The sequence below is a fragment of the Thermobia domestica genome, chromosome 18 (genome assembly GCF_964235325.1).
Source record: "Thermobia domestica chromosome 18, izTheDome1.hap1.1, whole genome shotgun sequence".
Lineage (NCBI taxonomy): Eukaryota > Metazoa > Arthropoda > Insecta > Zygentoma > Lepismatidae > Thermobia > Thermobia domestica.
In genome coordinates, this window is record NC_137471.1 from 38365592 (window position 1) to 38384344 (window position 18753).

Consider the following 18753-nt stretch of genomic DNA (forward strand, 5'->3'; position numbering starts at 1 on the left):
TCACCGTTTTCGCGGGGACGTTAAATTCAACATTTCCAAGAATCAAACTCGGGACGATTGCAAGGTTCACTCCTAAAGCGGAACAAAATGCACCCTAAAAGGGAACGAGGTGGACCACCCAAATTTTGTAGTAATATATATTAGGGTCCAGTACTATGATACCAAATGTTTAGATTTGGCAATTTCTAAAACTTAAGGGGGCGGGCCAAGGTACCATTCCCGGGGGGTGCACATATGTACTTATGTTTCATAATAGGGAATGGACTCCTATACATGGCCATATAACCATATAAGGTAAAAAAAAATGAAATCTTTAAGTTTTACGTCCCACGGTTATGCCGGTGAGGCTAAAGGAGACGGTGATAATGAGAGATGAATGAAAATGGTGGAATGAAGAAAGTGGGAGGAAACGGGAGAACCCCGAGAAAACCCACGAGCACGGTGTTTGTCCACCACAAAGTTCACTTGGCGGGGCTGGGATCGAACCCGGGACCCCAAGCACCAGAGGTGAACGCTCTACCACTGAGCCACCGCGCCCCCCAACCATATAAGGTAATAGGATCTCATCCAAGGAAATGAATTAGGTCAAAAAAAAAAACCAAACACGTGGTACAACGTAATGCTTACGTTTATATTTTGGCAGTTTTATACCCCTAAAAGGGAAACGAGATAGACCACCGAAAAATTTATAGTGATCTATATTAGGGTTCTATACTATTATACCAAATGTTTAAATTGGGCAATTTCCAAAAAATTTAAGGGGTGGGCCAAGGCATCCCTGCCGGGGTGCACAAATGTACCTACGTCTTACAATAGGAAAATAAACACCTGTATACACCCATATAAGGTAATAGGACCTCATCCAAGGGAATAAAATAACCAAAACCCAAACACGTGGTTGTACTAAAATTTGGCAATTTTGTACCCCTAAAAGGGAACGAAGTGGACCACCCAAATTTATTATAATACATGTTAGGGTCCCGTACTATAATACCAAATATATAAAATGAGCAATTTCCAAAATTTAAGGGGTGGGCCAAAAGTACCCCTCCCGGGGTGCACAAATATACCCATATCTTATGAAAGGTAATGGACCCCTATACATGACCATATAACTATATATATATAGGATAATAACCTCATCAAAGGGGATAAAATCGACCAAAAACCAAACACGTGGTACTACGTATTGCTTACGTTTATATTTTGGCAATTTTGTACCCCTAGAAGGGAACGAGGTGGACCACCCAAATTTATCATAATACATATTAGGGTCCTGTACTATAATACCCAATGTTTAAATTGGGCAATTTCCAAAATTGAAGGGGTGGGCCAAGGTACACCTCCCAAAAATTTCAAGGGGTGCAGCAATATACCCATGTCTTATGAAAGGTAATCAATCCCTGTATATGCACATATAACCATATAGGGTAATAATACCTCATCAAAGGGGATAAATTAGGTCAAAAAAAAAAAAACCCGAAATTTGAATTTTTGGCAATTTTTTACTCATGAAAGGGAACGACATAGACACCCAATACTGATAGAGGTACATATCCTACTATGGTCCTAGGCTACCATACCAAATTTTTAGATTTGGCAATTTCCAAAATTTAAGGGGTGGTCCTATGTACCCTGCCAAAATCTAGAGGGGAGGTCCTAAGTACCCCTAGGTCATTGACACGGGCCAGGGACCATGGGTCCTGGGGGGTGGTCCTATGTACCCCTGCCAAATTTTAGGGGGTGGTCCTAGGTACCCCTAGGTCATTGACCCTGGGCCAGGAACCATGGGTCCTGAGGCAGGGACCCAGGGGCCAAAAAGTTCGGCCAAGTCATGCGATTACTACTTCTCTACGTCCATGCTACGTCTTACAACTTCGTGAATAACATCAGTGTGTAGATTTATATTGAAGGCTCGAATGGTAAGTTGTCGATTAGGACCCAAGAGTGTTCTAGTATTAATATTGGTATTCTTATTTGAGTTCACTATTTCTTGATACACTGTTTTCGGAGCGTGCGCGAGATTCCGGATAACGGGAGGTTATTAAATTTTTGTTTCATATTTTAACCACTAATGCCCTCCACCGTCACCGTCACCGTTACACAATTCGTTTTTTCTAAAACCTGAAATCAACATTCTTTTATGTTATCTGTTCTTTCTATGGGTAGCTAGATTAATTTTGCTTCTACCGCGTAATGATTAATTTGATTATAGTGTTACAATTTTATTGGAATTGGAGTTTTTATTTACTATATATAGATATATACATATCGATTATGGTTTAGTTATTACTTTTGCATTTTTCCCCTGATTTTTCGTCGATTTTATTCATTCCTTTATTTTATCCAATTATCGTCCCTACTCTCATATATTACGTTTTTCAGGCAGTCATTGACTGTATTCCCTAATTTTTGTGGTGTTACTATTATATACCTGTCTACCCTACTCTTATAATGTAGTTGTACTGAATGAACTTTCCACTTGTGTGATGTGTAAGGACATTGAACCTGTGATTTCCACCTATATTTTGAACTTAGTGATGCTCTTTACACAACATCAACGTTGCTGCGTTTACGTAATTTGGTATTGACTGTTATACTATCAAATGTGTTAGTGTTGATAAAATTTGTGCTGTACTCATCATTTCTCACCATATGATTTCTTTCCAGACTATATTTGCTACTGTGTCTTTATCATGAAGAATGAACGGAACTACAAAGATGCTACTTTTTTTAAAATAGAAAAATTAAAAAGTGATTTTTTTTGTTTGTCTCCGAAATGTTGTCTCCGATTTCAGGGGGGGATGTGAGGATATGTGTATTTAGACAGATAACAAAATATTTTATTTTGAACTATGCGACATTTTATTTGAAGAAACATTACAGTGAAAAGGATAATCATTCATTTAATGTTAAATCACTTTTTCGACTTTTTTTTTCTAAGTTCATTTGCCTTTTGTACTAGGAAATCTTATTGCTGTCTGTTATTTCTTTCTTACTTGTAATTTCTTAATTAATAAAAACAACAGATTGCTTCCCCGTCCGCATTCCTATCATCACCTTTTCTTGGTTAACCTACAAGCACGCACATTTTCATCAAGACGGAAAACATAGTTATTGACCTAGGATATGAACCCGGAAGGGACGCTGAACAAAAACGATTGAGAGACTTTTGGAAGGGACAGTTGACATGGAATTAGAAACGAGTTAAGATGTAGACCGCGAACTTCATTTTGAAACTTCCGACTAATTTAGCCTTGCTCTGTCCTAAAGAGCACCTTTGTTTCACCTAACGTTACATAACTGTTAACGACGATGAATTGTTTTCTGAAAAGAAGTTTCGACCCTGACTAAACTTGCGGTCTTCGTAAAGTTGGTTTTCCTGTCCGCGTGTCACTAACTCTTAACCTTCGAATACTCGGACGACCAGCCAGCCAAATAGAGAGATGGACGGACGTCAGCCCACCGGAAGAATCGTCAAGAAGGCAACATCCAAATCTACAAGTAAGTGCAAGTAGGTTAACCTGTACTAAAAGTCGCTCCTTTCTCAACCCTTTCAACCCCATCGACATCACAATCTGTTATCTTTTACATACCTTTGAATTTATTTAAATCCAACCCAGGTCTGATCCCGTGCCTTACGTACTGTTAAGTTCAATGTATGTAAAATCCTGGGCGCAACTTGTCGGTTCTGACATCCCCAATTACGTTACTTAAAAGCGCACCATCTGAGCTCTCAGACCGACAAGGGGCGACTGCATAATATAATGAAAATTCTCATATGTTTTGGCAACTTAGACGAAAATTCCCTCTATCCCATTCAATGTTGAACATTCCCTCAGCATGGGATTTTTCACACGTGATCAGTGATGCCAATTGAAGGGAAATTTCCCTTGGCGCAGGGAAATTTTGAGTACATTTTGGAGAAAAGGGAAAAACGGAAATTGCTTATAATCTCTCAATATTGCAGGGAAATTTGAACCTCTCTTCAATATGGGCAAATACTGGGTCATTAGTGTATGTGTGTTTGTGTAAGTTTACAAATTTTCTGGTGACTGTGCGCACAGAATTATAAATTCTTAAGAATTCCGCATCTCTAAACTTTGATTTAGTTTGTATTGTGCTTACGAACATTCCTCGTGTACAGCCAAAGACAGTAGCAGCTAGAGTTTTCTTTGTAACTGTTCGTATTCTTTTCAGTAAATATGGGAGTGCTGTTCTTAAGTAAGTACATACCAAATATATACTTAATATTTTCTTTGTACCTTACGTTACATTAATATTAAAATCTATCATGATATCTAGGATAAAAATTAAATTTACATAATATTTATTTTATATTTTTTATGATTTATTTAGGTTGTCCATCCTGACCGAGATATTTATAGGGTTTTTCCTCAGTCACACCAGGCAAATGCAGAGACTACACCTTTAACATAGGTCCGTGCTACACCTTTCCATATCCTTTCCCCTCCTCTATCGCGACGCCTTAGATACCTAAACAATAAATCAAGTTCAAATTCTGCGTAAGCTCAGAGGAAGGCTGTCAGGTATCTGCTTGTATGTGGTTATAAGATTGCGGTGAGGGGGTGGAAGCGAAAACTATTAAAAATACGTTTACTAAATACAGTGCTTGAACGGTTTGGATGAAGGGAAATTTTGTCCAGAAAAGGGAAATTCTGAAGCTTGTGAAGGGAAAACGGCTCTGAAGGAATTGGCATCACTGCACGTGATGGCGTCACTGTTTTAAATTGCGGCACGATTTCGAAACGACAAAAGAAGAGCAAAAAAGTGAAGAAGAATACAATTTTGGATGAATTATTGAACAGAATCGAAAGAAATTAATCGACTGAGTTGATACATTCAGTAAAAATCAGAAAGTCGTTTTGTTTTCTACCTAGTTAATGCATGGCTATACTGTCGCACAAATCACCACGTATCTTACAAAATTCTCAACGAAATAGAGGATGCTCTAAACGAGAATAATTTCATAGGATCACTCAACGATATGAAATATCATGTAATATAACGCTATACACTTAGAGACTTTCCAGGTAACTCCCCAAATTTTTCGTTGATTCATTTCGTCCTGTAGATTTCGACTTATATTTAACAAAGTAGAAAATAAGAATGCAAATTTTATGTTGCATTTGCGTGAAACACATATTTCAGAATAAAGCACCTAAGTTCAGTTGCATTATTTCTTTATAATTTGTTTGCAAAGATGCTTTCGTTAATTTAGAATTTACTGGGAATACAAATATAGTAATATTTAAAAAGAAAAAGTAAAGGAAGAGGATTATTAAAGGAAAAGTAAAAAAGTGATATTAGGTACCGTACGTCTTGGATATTCTTTTTTTAATGATTCTTGAACCCCGGAATATTTTTGGATAAGAATTCCTTTTGTGCTTATGAGTGACATTTTGCGTGGGTTAGGTTAGGTCAGATGAATCGGTTCCAGTCACTGGTCGGCAGAAAGTAAACTCTTGCCGAATAAAAAAAAAAAAAAGAAACGTTAGTGCGTATGTATGTGTGTGTGTTTAGTTTCGTTTCTACATAGTTATTTATCTGAAATACACTTTTTATTCATATCTTTATATTGTTTTTAATGCTACATTAACAATACTAAATACGGCTTTTTTTTTTGTTTTCAAATTGTATGTTCAGTTTCCCTTTCTGTTCTACATTGATCTGTGCACACCAATTGTGTTTCAAATTTAAAGATTTCGGTTGCCAACGAAACGTCTGAATAGGTAAAAAGATGATTTTTTTTAATGAATTGGATATTTGAAAGAGATTACACATGTGGAAAGACTGTACTTCCGTAGCTGGCATACCTAGTGATGGGTAAATTCCCGGGAAGATATTTTTCGGGAATATTCCCGGGAAGATTCCCAAAATGGGAATTTATGTACAATCAGTAAGAAAATTGCTTTCTATTATTATATTATGATTTCAAAGTTGAATTAATTTTTATATCACAGCATATTATTACTGTTGTCCACAGAGGATTCTTTAAAATGTACATTCTGAACGGTACTATGTTACTTTATTAACACTTTATTATATTTAGAGAGTACCCATAAATATATATTTATTTACAATATGTTCTATCAATTAAATATGTGTGAAAAATATATAGTAAATTATATAGTAACAGTTTAAATTTATATGTAAGTGGATTTGCTCAACTTGACTCTATTACTGATATCATAAACACATTAAATTTATAAATGTTATAAACCAATTAGATTGGGTAAATGCTAGAAGATACATGTCTCACCAATTTATCAACATTTGCGCATACATATTTATGTTCACAAAATTTGCAAGATGCTTACTTATCTTTAAATTTTAGCACGTAACATTGCCGTACAGGACCTTTCATTCTACCTTTTTCTCGAAATTCTACACGTTACTTCACATGTAAGAGAAGTCCGAGTACGTGTTCAGAAATTCGAGTCAGAGAGAGGAGACAGACCGACGTCTATTACTAATGGTGGTTCAGGGTTTATTAATAGCACTTCTTCTCTATTTCTACATTATTCTAAATTACTTTACAAAATGGATCCTTTTCATCATTTGTAAATTAGTACTTTGCTAATCTTGGCTGTTCTTTAGCATTGGAGGCCAGCTTTTGCACCTACTCTTTTGCGATATTCTATTCCGATGCGGTTGTTTTATGTTTTCATACGTTAAATTACGTTAAAAATAGTAAATTCAGACAGCATTGCAGAGCGAGCGTTAGCGAATGAAGGCGGGTTAGAGCCCCGCATGGCACGTTGTTTCTATCTTCGTTACCAACAATTCACTTTGTTTTCTCACACAAATCACTTCCACTTACCTCTCCGTTTTGTATAAATCCCCTACTGCCTTAAAAAAATGTGTTCGATACTTTCTTGACTACTTGAACATCACTATCAGCTCATTTCTTCCGTAAATCATCCTACTTTTTGGTAGTTTTGGCCCCGCAATACTAAACAATTACCTTACTTTTTAGTGCAAATGGAAATGGAACTTTAAAAAATCATATTAGTAGTTATATAAAGTACCGTCAAATAATTTAAAATTTTTTAACCTCCATATTCTTTAAAACCTAGAAGTAAATCATAATATATTAAAATAAAGTAATTAGTTATATGGTTCTTATAATTTGGAAGATAAAGTAAAGAAATGGAAATAAATTCCTTTCCGGGAATTTATAAGCCAGGGAAAAAAAACCGGGAATATTCCCATTTTTAAATTCCTTCTCACCGGGAATATTGCCACTGGCCATCACTAGGCATACCTCGACAGAAGAATGATATAAAAGTGGATTTGTGTCATTAACGTGTCAAGGACAGGACAGTACAGTACAATCGATATATTTTTCGATTGTTAACGCAGTCAAATAATTATAGTGGCTAATTACAGTTTACGCTGATGGATATCAGCGGTGTTAGCCACAAGATTTATGCGGAGGTGTGGGGTCGCTGGCTCAGTGGTAGAGCGTTAACCTCCGGTGCTTGGGGTCCCTTGTTCGATCACAGCTCGTTCCGTGTGGACAACATCGTGTTCGTGGTTTTCTCGGGGTTCTTCCGTTTCCTCCCACTTCATTCCACCATTTCATTCATTTCTCATAATCACTGTCTGCTTTAGCCTAACAGGAGTAAGCGTTGGGTATAAAACTGAAAGATTCCATTTCATTTTTCTATGCGAAGGTATCTGTAGATGTTAAGAACAAGCAAGTAAAGTGGGAGCCCTTTCTTTAAATATATATATATATATATATATATATATATATATATATATATATAAATAACTTTATAGCTTACTATTTCAGTTGAAACAAGTAAAATCAACCAATATTTATAAGTGATGCAATAAAATTAAATGTAAGTAGTTCAATAGTAAAATGCTATTAACGAAGATGATTTTGACTAAAGAGACGTAATAAAATCCGAATTTCCGGAAATTTTTTCAGATAGAGTATACGAGACAAACTTCCCTTGTTGCGGAGAAGTATGAATATATTCATATGTATGATTATAAAGTTAAGGTATGAATATAACGTTTCTGTGCAATGTTTTCCCTTCAGTATTTATACATTTTACTTTCTACACGAAACTGCATACAGTTTACAAATATTGATGTTAGAATGAGGGTACTGGTATCGGTACTTAGTATGAATTACCAATATTTCTGAAGAAAATTAAGTGTTTACTGGTACCGGCACAGGAGACATACTCTAATAGTTTAGCATATGTCCCACACAAATGGCAATTCAGGAACAGACCAAAAAAAGTCCCTGTGAACCAATTTGCTTTAGTTATTCCTTATGTCCAAGAATATCATCCCAACCATAATTATTGGAAGATTTACGAGATATGGGACTTTCAGCTTGAAGTCCACTTCACCCAAATTGAATGTTTTTTTTTTTTTTTTTTTAAATGTAATGCTAGTCATTCCTATGCGTATAAGTTGCAAGCCCTCCCTAAAGCCTAGTTATTTCTAAAATAAATTAAAAAAAAAAAAAAGATCAAAGACTGTGAGTGAAGCCCCTCTCAAACTACTCTTCTGAATCCACCACTGTTCATAATTTATTTCTTAACAAGGATTTCATTTCGACATCTACCTAAATTTAGAATGCAGGAGGTTCCAGAAGTAATAATTTCCTATTTAAGATTTATTATGGACTTGTGCAAGGTAACTGCGATTAGAGGCTGGAACCGCCTTCTTGCAGTTTTACTTTTTTTTTTAAGACTTTAAACCGTCTCACATTCAAATTTCGACTATTGCATCAAAGTTTCATTATACACAGTAGTATTCAACGAAACTGACTTACTTTGACGGAAATTCTTGTACGTGATATCTTTCAAATTTTGATGGCCTTTATAGTGACTGCTTTCCATACCTCTATAACAACGAACCCTCACGGTAATTAGAACTGATGTTAACTACAAGTATTATAGCCAAAATACAGTTAGATGTTTTGTCTTACGGTGGCAGTTGAAACTTCCTCTTTGCTGTTCATGGTTTTGCCGACAGAGGATTATGAAAATCTTCATATTTTGTGGAAAGTAAGCCCGTCTTACGAAATGTGAAAATGAATGCTTCCTGGTCCTTATTCTCTTTTTCGTTGCATTTCTAAAATTTGCCCTTGAACTCAATTTGTGTTTTTCTATACCGTATTCGAAAAAATAATATTACCCTTGTACCTCCTCTCTTTTTTATTGCATTCTTGAAATTCGCTCGTACTGACGGTGTTCTTGTAGGAATATATGTTTCTATATCGTATGGGAAGATTAATAATATGCTCTTGTACTTAATGTATGACTATGTGTGGGGGGAATTGAAAACACATATCGCATGTCCCGTGCACGTGGATACTTCTTACGCTTGTACTACCTACAGAAATGATTCTGTATCATGTACAACTGGAAATAGAAAACACAACAAACCGGCATCACGAGAATTCACACTCCATGTTGGAGTGTGAACACAAGAAAATCTGGGTTTTTGTGTGTTCTATTAGCAGTTGTACATGATATTGAATCATCTCTGTAGGTACTACAACAGTAAGAAGTATCGATGTGCACGGGAGATGAGAAGTTGCAGTTGTAAACTATTATTTATTTAGCAACTTGTTAAAAATAGTTAATACAAATTAAAATGTACACGCTGTTTCATAATGAATGACCCCAATCTTTATTGCTGTTTTGAGGAAAAATTTTGTAATTGCAATTTCGGGTAATTTCGAAAAACGTAAACCAATTTCGAACCGGCAAGCCAACCTTTGCAATCGAGAAAAATTTTTCAGATGTGCTTTTAGTTTATGTGAAATATAATAATACTTCTCATTAAGTGTAAAAAAAAGCAACATTGATTGAAATATTGAATTATACAATACTTTGAAACCATGTATTAATGTCTGCACATGGTTGTTGGTCATGTAGCTTTCCATACGTAAAAGAACATTTAGATATGTAAAGGAACCTTTCCGATGAAAAGGAAGACAGAGAACAAACTTCTCCCATCCGTAGTAAAAAGAAAAAGCCACAGAATTTGCAACAAATAACAAAGGAACTTCAGTTATATTTCTTTGGAAGGAACGTGGGCAGAGTCGTCGTGTTAGCACAGTGTTAAAAAGCGACATGTCAAATCGTAAAATCATCAGTTCGAATCTCGTTTGTGTCAAAAATTGTATGAAATTCTATTTTTCTCAATGTATGAAAATTATATAAAATAATTACAACAAAATAAATCAGATGTATATGTATACCCATATAATCATTCCGTAAGTAATTATTATGTTTAAAATATAACATTTGATTTATGTTCACAGGTCGTCGGTATTATATATGGAAATGTCAAACAAATTATGAAAATCGTGAAATAGCAATAAGTTATGTAGTTTATTTATTTGCAGCTATTTGTCATATTGAGGTTCCTTCTCATCATTCTCATTACAGAATGTCATTTACGTTCTTGAACCATAGTCCTATATTTCTAGAATTATAAAGAATATTCTTTTTTAATGGTTCTTGTAGCCCGGAAAATTTTTGGATAAGAATTTCTTTTGTGCTTATCAGTGACATTTTGCACGGGTTAAGTTAGGTCACAAGAATCGGTTCCAGTCACTGGTCGGCAGAAAGTAAACTCTTGCCGAGTTTTGAAAAAAAATTTTTTAGTGTGTTTGTAATGTATGTGTTTAGTTTCGTTTCTACATAGCTATTTATCTGAAATACACGTTTTATTCATATCTTTTTATTGTTTTTAATGCTATATTACCAATACTAAATACGGCATTATTTTTTGCAAATTTATGCTTAGTTTCTCTTTCTGTTCTACATCCATCTGTGCATATCAATTGCGCTTAAAATTAAAAGATTTCGGTTGCCAAGGAAACGTGTGAATAGGTAAAAAGATTTTTTTTTAATGAATTAGATATTTGAAAGCGATTACACATACGGTAAGACTTTACTTCCTTAGCGGACATACCTCAACAGAAGAACGATTTGAAAGTGGATTTGTGTCATTAACTTGTCAAGTACAGTACATATTTTTCGATTGTTAACGCAGTCAAATAATTATAGTTGCTAATTACAGTTTAAGCTGATGGACATCAGGGATGTTAGCCACGAGTTTTATGCGAAGGTGGGGGCAAGAAGCCAAGTATATAGAACTGAGCGCCAATTGATGGTGCATCAATATCCACCTACATGTTCGTTCTTCGGATACAAATTCTGCACTGTCACTATTTTCTTCTCTCCTTCACTTCCTCATCTTCCGCCAACGGCGGAGCACACAACGTTGGAGAGGAAGAGTGAGGTATTATGCTATTAATAGATAAATTAATATATACTCACTTGTTTTAAGCATATTAATTGGGATACGATTAATTATCACTTTCTGTGATTCTATTATAGTTTTATAATAATTAAAACACTGGAAAATTCATTTTAAAACACACTTTATTCTGGTCCCATCGGGACGTCCCGAAGAGTTTTATTCACACTTCTGACGGAAGTGGAAAAGAAAGAAGTTATTTTAAGATGAGATTTACCTATATCATTAGGAACTTTTAATGATAGAATTGTACGAAGGTTGTTCAAAATGTTTTTGTATACTGATTTTTTGTGGCAAGCCAAAGTGTCACTGGCGCAAGTCCTAAATATCACAAGACCTAAAAGTCATTTCGCAGCAGGAGTCCTATACGAGATGAGACCTAAACGGCACATGACCTAAAAATCATTTCATGGCATAAATCCTATTCACCACAAGTCCTAAACGACATAAAACCTAAACGACACCAGACCTAAAAATTATTTGTCGGCACAAATCCTGAACAACACAAGTCGTAAACGGTACTAGACCTAAAAATCTCGTAGCGCTACCATCGCATCCGCGCTAAGAATACTATCAATCTGTTAGCCAACGTCCTAGAAATACTCTTTCATATTACAAAACCAGATTTTATCTTAGTTCTTACAAATAATTTATATATAAGTACATAGTCTATAGTTCTGAAATAATAAATGATAAAGGCTATTGTCCTTTCTTGCTTTTTATCTGATAGCATTAGGATGGTCACATAATTTTAATTGCTTGTCAAATGTGAGTCCCAGATCATTCATAATGTCTGTTTTTCTTCTATTTCCACACCCATGACTTCGTATTTACTAAATTAATGTGGTGTTTGAGTTATATACGTGATAAATTTTACGTTCTTTGTTCTGATTTGAAGTAAATTATTTTTACACATATTTAGTGTATTGAACTCTTTCTGTAGGAAATAGTTTCCATACTTGTAACATGACTACCCTTTACTCGTTACCATTATTAATACTAGTTTTATTGTTAGTATCATAGCACTTACCGTTGTAATTAACTAGTATTATTATCAGTAACAATAATAATAATAATAATAAATTTCAGATATGCTCTATTTTTAAGACCTGATCCTTGATTGTGCGTGAAGTTAAAATGGTTATGCCACGGACGGCAAACGATGGCATAACATTCAAAATAAACTCATGTCCCATCAAATGAGGGTGAGCGTTTTTTGAGTTTATTAAACGTGTTTAATAATTACAGCAAATTAAGAGTATTTATGATACAGTGTAAAAGAAGACACTTTGAAAAAATTGAAACTATGTCAGCATGTTTAAATAATTAGAAGAACCGAATTAATCATCCACTTTGTATTCTCGTTTGCTTAACTGGAAAATTCGAGATCTAAAGGTAAACAGTTTTTTGCGCAAATCTCATAAGCTGTGGGAAACCTTTTATATGATAGAAATTAACCCTTCTTCCCTTCTAGAAGTGTAATTTTCAAGACTCTGAAACATATATTTTGTTACTTTCAGCTAAGATTTCGGATACCGAGTTTCGTGCATCCAACTTAAGCAAATCCTTCCGTACTTTATAAATATTTTCAGAATAAGAAATGGGAAATTCAAACATTAAAGAAAATTCACCCTTTGTTCTTTTCCTTTTGAGTTGATTTTTTGTGTCTTTTTTTCAGTGGAAGGTTTATATGCCAAGTATCATTTTACTAGCTTCAGAGTTTTGCGAGATGCACTACTCTTTTAAAAAAGTGCCGCTTCCTTTTACGATACGTATTTCGAATATAATCTTTCCTGTATCCTAATTTAGTAAGAAAATGATCTTTTTTAATTAAAATTTTTCTACTCACTTGTAGTAATATGCCCAGAAAGTCACTCAAGTTATCTTTTTTATATAAGAGTGCAGAAGATAAACTCAGTGAAACAAGTTTACTTCCATTAACAGTTTCTGGTATCTCATGTCTAACTTATTCGTACATTTCTTACAAGCTGTGATTTTTGAATTCACGTACTGTCAAGACTAGTGATGGGCAGTGGGGATATTCCCAATGGGAAAGAATTTAAAAAATGGGAATATTCCCGGGTTTTTTCCGTGGCCTATAAATTCCCGGGAAGAATTTCATTTCCATTTCTTTACTTTATCTTCCAAATTATAAGAACCATATGACTAATTACTTTATTTTAATATATTATGATTTACTTCTAGGTTTTAAAGAATTTGGAGGTAAAAAACTTTAAAAGGTTTCACTGCACTTTATATAAATAATAACATTAATTTTAAAGATCCATTTCGATTTGTACAAAAATTAAAGTAATTGTTAACTATTGGGGGGCCAAAACTAGCAAAAGTAGGATTTTTTACGGAAGAAATGAATTGATACTGGTGTTCATGTAGTCAAGATAGTATCCAACATAATTTTTTAGGGCAGTAGGGACTTTGTACAAACTGGAAAGGTAAGTGGAAGTGATTTATGTGAGAAAATAAAGTGAGTTGTTGGTAACGAAGATAGAAAACAACGGGCCCTCTAACCCGCCTACACTCACTTACGCTTGCTTGGCAATGCTGTTTGAATTTAATGTAGGTAACGTAATTCAACATATAAAACCATAAAACAACCGCATCGGAATAGAATATCGCAAAAAGTAGGTGCAAAATCTGGCCCCCCAAAGCTAAAAAATATCTAAAAGTAGCAAAGTACTAATTTACAAATGATGGAAAGGATCTATTATGTAAAGTAGTGTAGAACTGTGTAGAAATAGAGATGAAATACTACTAATAAACCCTGAACCACCGTTAGTAATAGCCGTCGATCTGTGTTCTCTCTGTAACTCGAATTTCTCAACAGGTACTCGGACTTCTTTAACCTGTGAACTAACGCGTGAAATTTCTAGAAATGGGCAGGAAGAAATGTCGTGTGTGGTATTGTTAAATGCAAAATTTTAATGATAAGTCAGTATGTTGCAAATATTGAACATAAATATTTATGCGCAAATTTTGACAAAATGGTGGGACATGTGTCTTCTGGCAGTTACCCAATGTAATTTGTTAATGACATTTAAAAATTTAATATGTTTATAATATCAGTAGTAGAGTCAAGTTTAGAAAATCCACTTACATATAAAATTTAAATTGTTTAGCGGTTTAAAAATATTTGGACTTGCTATACTATTTTTGAAACATATTTACTTTCATAGAACATATTGTAAATACATATCAATTTATACGTACTCTCTAAATATAATAAAATAATAATAAAACAACATAACGTCGTTCAGAATATACATTTTAAGGACTCCTCTTGGGACAACTGTAATATAAAAACGAATTTAACTTTGAAATTATAATATAGTAATAGAATGCAATTTTCTTTGTGATTGTACATAAATTCCTGGAAAATTTCCTTTTTGGGAATCTTCCCGGGGATATTCCCAGGGAATGTTTCCGAAAAATATATCCCGGGAATTTACCCATGACTAGTGAAGACCTAAATTTCGAAAACGTAAAAAACTGGAAATGTAATAATAACAATAATATTTGTATTTATGTATGTGTGAAATATGTATATATTCGTTGTCTTTTTGAAGCTTTCGTAATTTGGGAATACACTTTTGTATTGCTTTTAATATGAAGAAAACAAGCTCTCCTAGAAAAGTTTGCAGGCTACGCTCCTAAATGACTATGGATTGGTTTCTGCAAACGTATTGTGTTGGATATTGCATTAGTAATTTAGCGTTAATTGTTGCTTTTTCTTGTTTATACATATCAACTCTATCGATACACACTGCGAAATATAGTAACTGTATTGTATGTATAGTTACTTAACATGCAATTGAAAATATAGTAACTTAACCTCTTACGTAATTAGTTCTTAGAATGTATAGAAATGTGTTCTTAGAAATATGTTATATGTAATTCATCTATAAATGCAGAACAAGGCCTAACATCTGGTACTTATATCTTTCGGACTTATGCCGTTTAGGTGCTGTGCAGTTCAGGACTTATGAATGTTACCTTACGGGATTACCAATTCAAACCCTGCAGGAATTTTTTATAGGTAGAATTGCACAAAAATCGGATACGAGGTTTACTTCTGAATCTATTTTCATAAACGTTTTGGTAGCCCTGAAAAGGGCTGTTTTCGGGAGTTAAAGTGGGGACATTAATATTGTGTCCAAGACCCTTCTGAATTTATTACATGCTCCATTCTTCTGGACATGGAAACTGTTAAATGGGTTACAAATCTCTCGCCTCCCTTACTTCGAGCTATGCCTCTAAAATAAGGTCCCACAAGTCATCTCGAGTTCTTGGTGGATTTGCCTCAAGCCAACTGTCTCTTAGAGTACGCTTCACCTCTGCCCACATATTTTCCATGGGATTGCGGTCCGCTCCACGAGGCGGCCAGGCAATTAAATCAATCTCAGGTTGCCCTGCGAACCATTCCTGAACCACAAGTGAAGAACGTATTGGCGACTTGTCTGGCTGGAAATAAATTACACCGCCCGGCTGAAATACTTGTACGGATGACACCATGATACTACTCATAATGTCCAAGTACGCCAGATATCGTTGAATTCCTTGAAGCTGCCCTGCACCACGACTGGAAATCCAACCCCAGCATAAAATAGATACATGGCCACTGCGATACCATGCAGCCACATATCCAGGGTCATATTGTGTACACAAAACAGCATCCCTCATTCGATTTTCTCAATATAGATTCATCTGAAAAAACTACTTATTCCAGTTGCGACACACATTCGCATGGGCAAACGCCAGCAACACGGACATGTAACCCAGCATGACGAAACATTTGCAGAGCTGTCTGCTTAGTACGAGGAAAGTGAAGGATTTTCTTAGCTGTCTAGACGTCCTTAGTGAGTATAACCTGTCATCGTTTACTAATCTTGCTTATTCCACCTCGTAGACACATGAGAACGACCAGGAGATCGTAAATTACCATTCTGGCCTGAAGCACCAAATTGCCGAATTTATCACCTTCCTGTAGCGGCCGGGATATGTACTCGCCTGCTAGCTGCAGTTGCAGAATAGCCTTCCAACTCTCATAAAGTAATTACGGCTTTACGTCTATCCATAGTTCCCCGTGCTCTGATCTTTGACCAGGAACCAATAGATGAAAGCTAGTAACTCACATGTGATTGGTTATTTGCCCGGCACGGCTATTGTGGGGAATGAATTGGTCAACGACTTGCGGAAAGAATGGTAAAATGGTGCAAGAAATATAATAATAATAATAATATTAAAAACAATTTTCTTAAATCAACATTAACACATAGGAAAGGCTGTCTAAAGAATGAATTGTTATACTGACTTTTCACGTATAAAAACATGTACCATATTCCAAAGAGATTGACTTTGTGGTGGACAAACACCGTGTGCGTGGGTTTTCTCGGGGTTCTCCCCTTTCCTTCCACTTTCTTCATTCCACCATTTCATTCATTACTCATCATCACCGTCTCCTTTAGCCTAACCGGCATAACCGTGGGACGTAAAACTCAAAGATTTCATTTCATTTTTTTCCAAAGAGATTGACCGGTATGATGATGAAAGTTTTGAGATGAACACTTTCAATGTCCAATTTTGGGTATCTGCGGAAAATTGTAAACTTAGCTACTGTTTCGAACTTCCTAACCAACTTTAGCAATCGGGAAAAAATGGACAAATGTGTTTATTTCTTCTGTTAAATATAATAAGAGATGTTGAATTGGTACTAAGCGTAGAAAAAAGTAACATTGATTGAAATACTTAATGATACAATATTTCGAAACTACTTGTGAACTCAATTATATTTCGTATGCAGGAGCTCCTCAAGAATGGTCATGTTAGCTCAGTGGTAAATATCGACCGTTCAAATCATGAGGTCAAGAGTTCAATTCCAATTCGGCTCTCAATTTTGTATGATATTCTATATATTCAATGCATGAAATTTTTGTAAAATAATTATATAAAAATACATCAGCTGTGTGTATATATATATTCATTTAATCATTTCAAAACATAAGTAATTATTACGTTTAAAATATAATCTCTGAGGTATTGACAGAACGTCGGTATGTGATATGTGAATATCAAATACAATTAACAAATTCGTGTAATAGCATAAATAAGTTACGTTGTTTATTTATTAGCTGCTATTTTCATATGCAATTAACTTCTCAATATTCGCATTACAGCATGTGATTTACGTTCTCTAAATGTGGTCAGAAACGTAGAGCATGTTTAAAATCGGTTCGTGGTTCAAGACAAAAATAAATAAATAAAGTAAAAAATAAATAAATAAAATAAAAGAAAATTAGCTATTTAGAAAATATTACATAAGAAATTCACTAACCGCAAAGGCACGTAAAGAGACTGAAAGCAAGCCAGAACGGAATTTCTTCACATAAGGATTGAGTTCAATGCTCTGATATGCTTTTGTATATGAAATTGGTAATGTCTGAGTCGCTCTCTCTCTCTCTCTCTCTTAAATGTATATATATATATATATAAGTGTATGTATTTATGTGTAGATTTGTGTTACAACATACATCATGTCTGCCCAGAGTGATTTTAATCATATCTCTTACAGTCTGGAAAAGAGTACTGTAGAGTTAGCTATGGCGAGAGGAACAGGGATACATATAAAATATTGCTAGGCAGTGATTGATGTTAGTGTCGAATCTATAGTTTTCGGGGTCGTTTAGGCAAATAATGTCACTTTCGACTTCGCTTAAACTCCCACTAGTACGTATGGGCACGAGCGATTTTTGTGTTGGAACTCGACTCTACTCGAAACAGACATCTTTGAGCTCTTCTCTAGAATTCGGATCGAAAAATTTTCTACAACTCGAATTTGGGTCAAGTTTCGGGTCGTGTTGAAGAAAAACGAGCAAAATCCTGTGTGTAGTTCCAAGTGTCCTATATAGACAATATAATTATTATATTATCAATGATACTATTACAATTTACTATTATTATTATTATAATAACAACACTGTATAAACATGAAAGATAGACGGTTTGTATCGGATTACTAAGAGCTAGGTGACTTCCGTAGTCATGAAGTCTGGAACAGAAGGTCATCCTTCATGACCCGATGTCGTAAGCGTCGGTGGAACAGTGATGGTCAACTAGCAAATTCTCACCAAAAATTATAGGCCTAGCAGCGAAGATCCGCCGTGGTCCTACTTTCGTTTTGAAATGATACCACTTGTGGCCCACCAGCGCCAGAAACGCGGCTAAATGCCAATCAACCAAAAATTATTCCGCCACAATATGTTAAATCACCTATATGCGTGTTTGTTTACATGTTGGTATGTCTAAAGAGCACTAGACCTCTAAGATATAAATACCATGTGGTGGGCGCGAACTATCAACCTTACGATTACTAGGCGCGTGTTCTTTCGACTTCACCACGGAGGTTATGAG

At 35.0% G+C, this 18753-nt stretch overlaps 1 protein-coding gene across 3 annotated transcripts in view; it reads left to right on the plus strand.

Annotated features, from left to right (window-relative positions):
* The first annotated feature begins 4731 nt into the window (after window positions 1-4731).
* LOC145675814 (uncharacterized) overlaps window positions 4732-18753 on the plus strand; it is a 34872-nt gene continuing 20850 nt past the window's right edge. The window contains exon 1 of one of the 3 annotated variants that reach the window (XM_081746533.1): window positions 4732-5054. The gene's annotated coding sequence lies outside the window, so the exon portion shown is untranslated. Of the gene's footprint in view, window positions 5055-5203; window positions 5332-5628; window positions 5754-18753 lie in introns of those variants that run through there. The other 2 variants (XM_081746535.1, XM_081746534.1) reach the window with 2 other exon arrangements.